This window comes from Schistocerca piceifrons, chromosome 2 (genome assembly GCF_021461385.2).
Source record: "Schistocerca piceifrons isolate TAMUIC-IGC-003096 chromosome 2, iqSchPice1.1, whole genome shotgun sequence".
Classification (NCBI taxonomy): Eukaryota; Metazoa; Arthropoda; class Insecta; order Orthoptera; family Acrididae; genus Schistocerca; species Schistocerca piceifrons.
This window is the reverse complement of record NC_060139.1, coordinates 347,393,042-347,403,918: the sequence shown is the minus strand read 5'-3', so window position 1 is coordinate 347,403,918 and position 10,877 is coordinate 347,393,042. Positions and strand designations below refer to the sequence as shown.

At 42.6% G+C, this 10,877-nt stretch overlaps 1 pseudogene; it reads left to right on the top strand.

The window, feature by feature from the left end:
• The first annotated feature begins 9,691 nt into the window (after nt 1–9,691).
• LOC124778208 lies at nt 9,692–9,809 on the top strand (annotated as a pseudogene).
• The last annotated feature ends 1,068 nt before the right edge of the window (nt 9,810–10,877 follow it).

The following is a 10,877-nucleotide window of genomic DNA, read 5'->3' as shown; positions in this document are numbered from 1 at the left end:
AGCAGAAAATCAACATGGTGCAAGAAAAAGTTGCTGACGACTAAAATACACATTCCACATAATAAACTGGCACTCTGTGTCGCTGTCACACTGGGGTTATAAATGCGGTAAAATAACACTGTGCCCATGACAACAGGCAGGCTCACAACTACCAATACTGTCACGTCGTTCAGCCTTCCTCGCTTTCCACACAATTCCTCGTAGGCGGTGAAAACAACAGGTCACAAGGGAAAACTTGCTTCATTGACAGCACTACTCCGTATCAACCTGAGCAGTGCTATGGTCCTCAACACTGAACGGCAAATCTTGACTTCGTGGAAGAAGCCGAGTCCACATATACACGAAAGAGATGAAAAATAAAAGTTTCTTATCAGATTCGCTACTGAGATATTAATGAAAGAAAGTAATTAACATTCCAGCAACAAGCTACAACAATGACAGAGTTAATCAATCAACATGTAATTGAAGCACATAAGTCTATTGTTTCAAATGCACCAAATGGCTTTGAGCACTATGGGACTTAACTTCTGAGGTCATCATTCCTCTAGAACTTAGAACTACTTAAACCTAGCTAACCTAAGGACATCACACACATCCATTCCCGAGGCAGGATTCGAACCTGCGACCGTAGCAGTCGTGCAGTTCCAGACTGTAGCGCCTAGAACCGATCGGCCATCCCGGCCGGCAGTCTTTGTTTAAAACTACGCTAGTCACAGTTCTATGTTGACGGAAAGTTCACTTACTTGCGACGTCTTCACAGCACCGATTTTGTCTCAAGATACTGCCCAGCAGTACCCTGCCTACATTGGTGTCGATCCCCACTAAATTTTCAGGAAGAAGCTTTGCAATGGGGGCAGATTCAGTAATTCACTTAAGGAGATAAAAAATCACTGGTTCAAATACTCAGAAAACATGGTAGCTTATGAAAATGCAATTCTGAATCACTATTACTGTGTTAAGATCAGTTATTAAGACGTCCTTTCTCCAAGTGTTTAAAGTTACGGGGAAGATGATTGTGGTCCCTTCCTTTACGTGGTGCAACAAACAGAACCATCTTCACTTTAGAGACTAATACTCATTTAATCCTTACACCATTTTAATTATGGCGCAGGAACCAGGGTAATTTAAAAATGGTGATGTATTGTGTGGCTGCAAATTCTTAATAATTTTGAAATAGAGGGCGTAGCGCGTAGAAGTGCAGATATTTCTATCGGTGACACAGTGTACTGAAAATTTCATCAGTATTTGCTTTATCTGCAGAGGAATAATTGTAGGTATTAGAAAAAGTATGTTTTTAGGTTGGTTAGTACCTGGAAGTACAAGTGCTTATTTTCTCCAGGACAGCAGGTCAGGGTTGAAGTGTGACGCATGGACGCAAAATTGTTTGTGTATTCCGACACGCATAACCCACTTAGTGGAGCACTTATGGCCATGCAGAAAGCATCAGGTCGTAAAGTTTGCGACGCTTTTGTGCAAACACTGTTCGAGGCAGACAGAATACAACCAACACACTGACGTGTGGACATATTAAGGTACCACATTTAAAAATATCTGCTCTTATACTCGTATATTTACTAATCTACTTCGGCAACTGCAAGAGCATACCCAAAAAGACACAAGTAATTTATCCAAATGCAAAACTAAATATGTGACACAATAGTACACACGATAAATTAAACTGCCCCTTGAATTTCGCCAACTTTACAATAAAGGGAGCAAGAAATATTGAACCAAAAGTATTAACAGAACAGGAAAAAATAAAAAGAAAACGCACTATACTCAATCTTAGCCCAGAATACAAAAGACTAAAATATACTCAAACAAACTATTGACACCCTAACACTAAGCAAGCAGTTAACAAAATAGTGAAAATCTGAAATAGAATACACCAGACCAAGTTATCCTCTGCTGGACACAATAAATGAGGACAACAAAACAGTGAATGCCAGTAACAAGGAGAGATTAAAATGTCACTGAGCACATCAACGTCTCCCTCGATCACTCAACGTTTCTCTAGACGACGTCCTTGAAACGGCGGCAGCGAGTCTGCAGATGTATTAAATCTAACATTAACACATGCCCTACAATGAACCCGCTGTAGATAAAAATTATGATTTCTTGGTAACTTAATTTGGCCAACGCCAATCACTCGACTGCACTACAAGACTGCACTCGTCGCAACTGGCACAATTTCATCGAACCGTCGTAGTCAACACACCGCAGCTAATATTTCTGGCCTCGCTACTTCACCTGTATGCAGGAAGCCAAGCAATCCACACTGCTCCCGATCGTACGAGTACTGACGCCCCAAGTTGATAGCGAGCCTTTGCCGGCCCCGAATGTTAGTCAAACAGGCAGCCTTGCTGGCGAAACCACCTTTCCCAATGTAAAATCATTAGAACTGAAGAGTTTCGATGGAGAAAGCCTTCATCAGAATTACTCTACAACAGTCCTATAAAACCGATAAAAATAACCAGTAATATTTAGTACTTTCACTTAATTATATTTATATTTGTGTTTTTGTCGCTTTTGTAAGATTCTTGAAGTGTACTTCTAAAGATGAAGACTTGCTCTTCGAAACGCTTCAGTTCCAGGGCAATTGCATCGAGAAAGGTGATTGAGCCAAATTTTAACATTGAGATTAATAGCCACGACTTCGCGTCTCTTATGGACAAAATGAAAGGGCAGTTGTCGATTTTATTTCTGTCAAACAGCCTGTTTTTAAACAACCTGTGTGCCCTTCTAACGACGCTAGCACAGAAACATGTTGTGTGTCGACAGGGATGCATTTGCCGAAGAGTAATACTACAGCAGCAGACAAGTCTGCTTTGCGCTCTCTCAGGGTAGATCCTGATATTTTCATCTCAACATTTCACAAAAGCAAGTGTACAGGAGACGTATCGCGAGAATCGATAGGTCGCGGCACACTCCTTGGTTCCACAGATTCTGCATCAGGGAAAAAAGCTGCCAGGACACGCGCGGGTTTTGGACGAGGTCTTATAGCAGACGAACCCGGTGGAGCGTGTCAGTTGGCAACAGGACCCGCTGGTTTGAATGGGAGAGTCTACCAGCCGTCGGATTCGCTCTGCCGTTCTGACTTTGAGATTTGCTGTGGACTATGTGCGAGCACGCTGCCCGTGTGTAACGAGTGGCCTTAGCCGAGCCGAACAGCACCGGACCTATCGGAGGGAATGAGGAGTTTATCTCGAATGTCCGACCCGAAAGCTCTTCGTCTTGTCAGTGGATACACAACCAGGCCCCTTTCTGTAGCGCGGTCAGAACATCGGCATTTAGAAGAATGCAGAAGGTTGAAATTAACTGTACAGATAGTCTCCAAAAGTTAGAAGAGTCCCCAAACTGGGGAGGTATCAAGAATGGTGTCCCACAGGCTTCAGTCTCGGTTCCCTTATTGTATATACCGGTATTAATGACTTGCCACTCTGTATTCATTACGATGGAAAGCTGGTTCATTTTGCTGATGATACGAGTGTAGAAACCAAACCCAAAAAACAAGAATTAGCTGAGAAAACGGTAAATAATGTCTTTCTGAAAATTATTTAATGGTTTTCTGCAGTTTGACACACTAGATTTTGAGAAAACACAGTATATACAGTTCTACACAATAAATGGCATAACACCATAGATAAATATAGACTTTTAACAGAAGTCTGTTGATAAATCAGAATATTTAAAGTTTCTGGGTGTGTGCATTGATGAGAAATAGAATAGGAAGAAACACATCGATGATCTACTGAAGCGTTCAGGTTCAGCTACTTATGCTATTAGGGTTATTGCAAATTTTGGCGATAAACCCATCAGTAAGTTAGCCTACTATACCTATATTCATTCGCTGCTTTCATATGGCGTCATATTTTGGGGTAATTCATCAGTAAGAGAAAAAGTATTCATTGCACGAAAGCGTGTAAGTAGAATAATAGCTTGATCCCATCCAAGAATACTTTGCAGACATTTGTTTAAGGAACTCGGGATGTTTACAGTACCTTCGCAATAAACACATTCGCTTACGAAATTTGTTGTTAATAACCCATCTCAGTTTAAAAAAATAGCAAAATGCGTAGCTTTAACACTAGAAGAAAGTGACATTGGCGCAGAAAGGGGTGAATCTCTGCTCATTTACCAAATAGCATTAAAAGTCTGACAGACAGCCAACCAGCATTTAAAAGCAAATTAAAAGAATTTCTGTATGACAGTTCCTTCTACTCAATAGATGAATTTTTAGATATGAAGTAGTGACTGTAATAAAAGAGGATTGTATCATGTAAAGAAAATTTACGTTAAATTGAAACGTTCCACATCATTACGAAATGTCGGATTCATGATCTAAGGAAGAAGTATTAATGTAATGACACTGCCTGCCAGGCGATCGACAGCAGACCATGTGGGGAACAGGGAACCGTTTGGAACAGGACAACGTCCACGATACCTATGCAGGTCTACCACCACCGGCAGACCTCTACCAAGTGACTATAACGGGTTAGGTTACATCGAATTGGTTAAATTGTGAGTGCACTCTGGCAGTGTGGCATTCTCACTGAAATGATTATACTTAGGACTTAGCTATGCGGACTTGTGAGTGATTGTCAGGTGGTGTCGTTTTGTTATATGTATCGTAGCCCAAGGCTACCTTATGGTATAGTTTTGAACTGCGTCTGAAAATTTTAAAGATTCTAGAGGAACAGATTTCCCTGTGTGATACTGTACAGTCTCCTGATCTGGGCACTTATCAGCGTATTTTTATTGTTTCTGTGTTTAATAATGAACCTTTGGGTTTTTTTTACCTGTCATTAGTTGCAAATTTTCAGCCAGACAAGGTTACCTTGCATGTTGTTGATGATTTGTTCTGCTGATATCGTCTGCCTTGTTAATCAGAAATTTCTTAAAAGTTTTGTCCTCTATTTGCAATTGTTGCTGATTTTCTGGTTGGTCATTAGCCTTCCCAAATTTTGGAGGGGCTTGTTTTTTAAATTCACTGTGTCATGCTATTTTAAAGGCAGTCTGTAAGTCTCATTATTTTGAATGAAATTTACTTTCTTAATGTGTTTGTTCATTGGACAGGTCGACCCGCATTTCTTTTCTTAGGATTCATTTTTAAAAGGCTGCATATATGTGTAATAAAATGAAACACACACACAGCCACTTACGATGTCATTTGTTGTATGGATACCAGTTTCAGTGCTTCAGTCCACCGTCTTCATATCTTAGCAGATACTGAGGGGGTTAATACCATCCACACACACAATGCATCAGTGGCCAATATCTATAACTGGTTTTCGTAGACAACCTGTAACCACTACGTTGTCTCCCAGCCAGCAACTATCAACTGAGTCGACTGTCGGAGAAACAAACTCGCGGTTGCAGGTAGTCTGTGAAAACCAGTTATAGATGTTGGCCACTGATGCATCGTGTATATCGATGGTGTTTCCCCCTCAGCATTTGCTAAGACCTGAAGATGGTGCAATTAAGCACCGAAACTGCTATCCATACAACAAGTGACATCTTAAGGATGGCTGTATATGTTTCATTTTATTACAGAAGTGAACCGCCGATGTCCCCCAACCCTCTTATCACGAGTATTGACAGCAAAAACTTCGTATTTGTGTTTTAGAAGTAGCCGGTTTTGGCGTTACACATGTATGCTCTGCGACACGTCCAGATTAGTGGGCAACCTCTGGGTTTGAGTACTGTCTCCCAAGGTGCTACAGGGGATCAGCTTGCTTATTTGTAACCCAATCAGTCGCACTTTGCTATTGCATTGATAAAATTGTTGGAATTGTACACCACTCCTCGAAATAATATAAACTGTGTTGCTCTTGTGAATGATGTCGATTTCCTTTGCCCAGTCCTTCCACTCCCCAAGTAACCACAGATGGCATGCTGCATATCACTGCCGTTGCAAGAGCAACTAGCGTATCTCAGAAAATCCGACAAAAAGAATTGAGAGGGAGACTAACATACTCCTCAAGAAACTTTCTTTGAAGCAAGATATTATCGAAGTCTTTAACTAGTATTGTGCTGTCTTTCCTAAGTCATACGGCTTTCCAATGATCCATAAGAAAGGTTTGCCTCTGGCCCGTTGTCAATAACATTGGTGTTCCCACATACCATGTAGCAAAACACCTTACTGTTCTGCTGAGCCAACTACGAGTAGTAATTAAGAATGTACATGACATCTGGGATTTGGCAATATTTCACACGGCTATTAGAGGGAATGTGTTTGCCTGATATTTTAGTAAGTTCCGAGGTGGTCTGTCTTGACTCACATACGTCTGTCAGACTCACTGACTAAAGTTATGTCTGTTATTGAATTATCTAATCTTCTTAGAGCTGTTTTGAAATCTATTTATGTTTTATTCAATGTGCAGTTCTATGAGTGGGCTCTTGGAGTTTCGATGTGCCTTTTGTCGTTTTTTTCTGAAAATCATTTTATGGTCGAGGTCACGGGACGATACATTTGTTATTTGGCTTCTTGGATCTGATAATTTCAAAACCTGTAGTTCAATCCATCTGAATATTCACTCCTTGATGGCGGTTGAAAAGGATGGTTACCTTCCCTTGCTCGATATGTTGGTCTGTAGTAATGATGATCATACGTTGTCACATGCCGCTTTTGGGAAGCCAACTCACATTGATTTGTATCTTTAGGCTGACAGTTGTCACTATTTGGCTCAATGTGGAGGAGTACTTCGTAGCATGGTTCATCAGCCATATAGGGTCCTTAAAGTTTCTCAGCTGAGTTCTTCCACCTGACGCCAGATGTGTATAGTGAGAAAAAAAGGTTTCAACCCCAGAAAGCCGTAGAGAAACGCAGGAAGAGCTGCAGAGCATAATCGGTTATTGCAACATATTAAGCATAAACAGGCCATCAGATCCATTACCGTCTGGCTAAACTATTGTAGGTAAAATCACTGAAAACAGAAACTGTAACAACCATAAAATACGCAGCAGTAACCGTCCGAAGCGACCAAAGTGAAACAACTACACAAAACTACTTGTAGAAATACCAGAAGCTAGGGTTAGATTCTTTCTAAGCGGAATCACTGGCTTACGAAACAGTCGGTCGACTAATTCTTTAGTACTGTAGTCATTTTGTGACTCTTATGAGATTGGATTAATAGATAACTATGTCCACTAACAGTTGCTTCCTCACTTCGCTGTGTACGAGGGGGAGACCAAAAAAAAAATCGGGAAATTCGTCATAACGTCTTTATTTCTTAATATTTTTACACCAAATTTTGATCACCTTTAAAGTAATCTCCATTGAACACAACGTACTTCTTGAAACGATCCTTCCATTATTCAAAACAGTTTTCAAATTCACTTATCGTGATGTTCTTTATGCCTTCCAGCGATTTTTGTTTTACCTCCACTGCAGTGGCAAAACACGTTCCTTTTATGTCCGTTTTGAATCTGTGGAGCATAAAGAAATCACAGGAAGCTATATCCGGTGAGTGTGGGGGAGGGAGAGGGGGTGGACATCGGTGTCATGCCGTTTTTGGTCACAAACTGGACAGGGCAGTGTGGGTGGGCGCATTGTCATGATGGAAGCGTGTGCGCCAAAGATCTGCCATTTTCTTTCGGATACTCTCCCTCAATCTATTCAAAACCTCCAAGTAGAGCTCCTGGTTGACAGTTTGACCCGGGAGAACAAACTCCGTGAGCACAACACCACTGCAATCAAAGAAATAAATGAGCATTGTCTTGATGTTTGACTTCACTTGGCAAGCTTTTTGGGGACAAGGAGATCCACTTGTCTTCCACTGGCTTGATTAGTGCTTTATTTCGGGGTCACATCCACAGCACCACGATTCATCAGCAGTAATCACCTTGGAAAACAATTCAGGGTCCTCTTTGAGCTGATTTTGATACTCAAAACATGCCTAAAGGCGACGCTCCCTTTACTCGTCTGTGAGGAGGCGGGGAACAAATTTAACTGCAACCCTTCTCATGTGCAAATCTTCGGATAAAATACTCTGAATTGAACACCATGATATTCCAGACATCTCACAGAGTTGCTCAATGGTTCGGCAACGGTCTTCACGAACGAGGGCATTGATTTCGTCGACGTTTTAGTCACTTCTCGACGTTGAGGGACGTTCTGGACGGGGTTGGTCTTCAATTGACGTTTCTCCGTTTTTAAAAAGTGAAAACCACTCACAAACTCTGGTTTTACTCAGGCCAACATCTCCATAAACAGTCTTAAGCATTACAGTAGTCCTCACGGTAGTTTCCCAACATGAAACAAAATTTCAGAACCGCGCGTTGCTCTCGAAAATCTGCTATCACGTTCTCGCCGAAATGGAAAAAGTTGTTCTACTAAAAAAACTCTCACGGGCGAACCGACGCACTCACAGCGACACGACTTAGTACACTGACCACTGACTCCGGCAGGGTGACCGTAACGGACACCTGGTCGAATAATGGATTCCCCCACTCTCCCTCCCCCGTTACTTTTGGATGCTCCCTGACATTACTGTGGGCCGGTCTGTGTGCTCACGACTGGTGGATGGATTGTGCAGGCAAAGCTTCTCAGCTAAAATGTCCTTGTTTCTACTTCATTGGTGAGCTGCAGATCTGTTGCTTTTAATCACCAATTTCTTTCTGTAATGGTTCTGTTAATTTTTGTAATGCACTCGCATTTAGCGTTATATTGTTAATAAAACCTTTTTTGGTGCTACACGTTATTATAAAATGTGTAAGCACAGTCACCAGCACTTTCATATCTGTTTGCACAAAATTCTGCAGGCAAGATTTTTCACGCTAATTAAAAAGAATATGTCTACTGAAGTCATGTGAACTAACGTGATAAGAGTGCAGGCACCTCATTCGTCACTGCACGGCAGTCGCAATAATGTTGATGGTACTCAAAATTTTTAACTTCATAAGGAAACTAGAAAGGCCAGTTACTATGGCTGTACCATCTTCTCTCTACACAGGGTGAAGCAAAGTTCGTGCACTCAGACTTCGCAGCGCGATCCCTCAGATATAAGGGGCCTTCAAAAAGAAACGAGCCAGAAGCGTAATTACAGAAACCAGTACCCTGGCTTTTCAGACACTTGTCCCACTGTGACATAAGGCGCTCAATGGCTATCTCATAAAACTCCCAGGGCTGCGATCTTCACCGGTTCCGCACATACAGCTGGACGTCGTAGTCCAAGATGTATCGTTTGCCTCTCAGAGCCTTTTTAAGAGGACCAAAAATGGCCGCCTTCTGACTCATTTCCTGCAGCATGGGATAACAGTGAATTCCCTGCGTTACTTGCAATCCTTGACCACTCTTCGCCAAGAGATCAAATCAAAACGACCAGGCAATCTCACCTGTGCGGTCATTCTGCTGAACGACAGTGCAAAGCCTCATACGGTCGACAGAGTCGCGGCAGAGGTTCTCGGCCACCCTCCATAGTCCGGACCTTCCTCACTGTGCTTACGCCATTTTTGGTCCCCTTAAAACGGCCCTTAGCGGCAAACGATTCACCTCGGACGACGACGTCCAGCTGTACGTGTGGAACTGGTTAACATCGCAGCCCCAGTTATTTTACGAGAGAGCCATTCACCGCCTTGTGTCACAGTGGGACAAGTGTCCCAACAGCCAGGGTCAATACTTCTTGCAGATTCTGGTTGCTGGAATTATGCCTCCGGCTCGTTTCTTTTTGAATGCTCTTTATACTAGCAAGCCAACGGCCTTGCCGCAGTGGTAACATCGGTTCCCGTCAGATCACCGAAGTTAAGCACTGTCGGGCTCGGCTAGCACTTTGATGAGTGACCATCCGGTCTGCCGAGCGTTGTTGGCAAGCGGGGTGCACTCAGCCCTTGTGAGGCAAACTGAGGGGCTACCTGATTGAGAAGTAGCGGTTCCGGTCTCGTAAACTGAGGTACGGCCGGGAGAGCAGTGTGCTGACCACATGCCCCTCCATATCCGCATCCCATGATGCCTGTGGGCTGAGGATGACACGGCGGCCAGTCGGCACCTTTGGGCCTTCATGACCTGTGCGGGAAGAGAGTTTTTTATATCAGCAATACAAAAGTTTCTATCACAAAATTGCATCCAGAGCATATTTCCGGCAGTAAACGAATGTTAAAGATAGGAACTGTGGAAACACTGAAATCAAATGTATGGCAACTACCTCTGGCAGCATATAGGAGTTGTGTCGTGCAGTTGGTGCAATTGATGGCGTTTTGGGAGCAGCGCGCAGGAAGTCGAGGATTCGATTCTGGGTCGAGGCCTATTTGTTTTTACTTTCCAATTTCGTTCTGCTATCAATACTGTAGTATACACCGTTTCTTAAGCCACAAGTATGCGAAATTTACATAGTACAGTATTTTCTAACGGCGAACTTAATGAAAACGTGACCAGACATTTCAGAAATACACAGTTGAAAAATGACCAGTCTTAGGGCAGAATCGCTACAAGAAAACAACATCGATTTCGAGATGCTAAAGATGATTGCACTAAACATCTATTAGTTATTTATGCTACATGCAGTACGTCCACTCAGATGAGGCACGTTAGCAACCACGGACAATAGTACCTTCCATATCAATGACCGAAGACGTTTACACGTTTACATGAAGTACATCGTCCTCAGAGCAGATGCTCAAAGCGATCCCCCTTCACGCACGTCCAAACACTGCGCGACACGCTGGATCGCACAGTTCTGGACTCTTCGCAACATGGGTGCATCCACAGATATGAGAGCAGTGTTAACTCGAGCTATCAGTTTTGCCAAATATGTCGGCAGAGTAGAATACAAGTGCTCCTTCAAAAAACTGGTTCAAATGGCTCTGAGCACTATGGGACTTAACATCTACGGTCATCAGTCCCTTAGAACTTAGAACCACTTAAACCTAACTAACCTAAG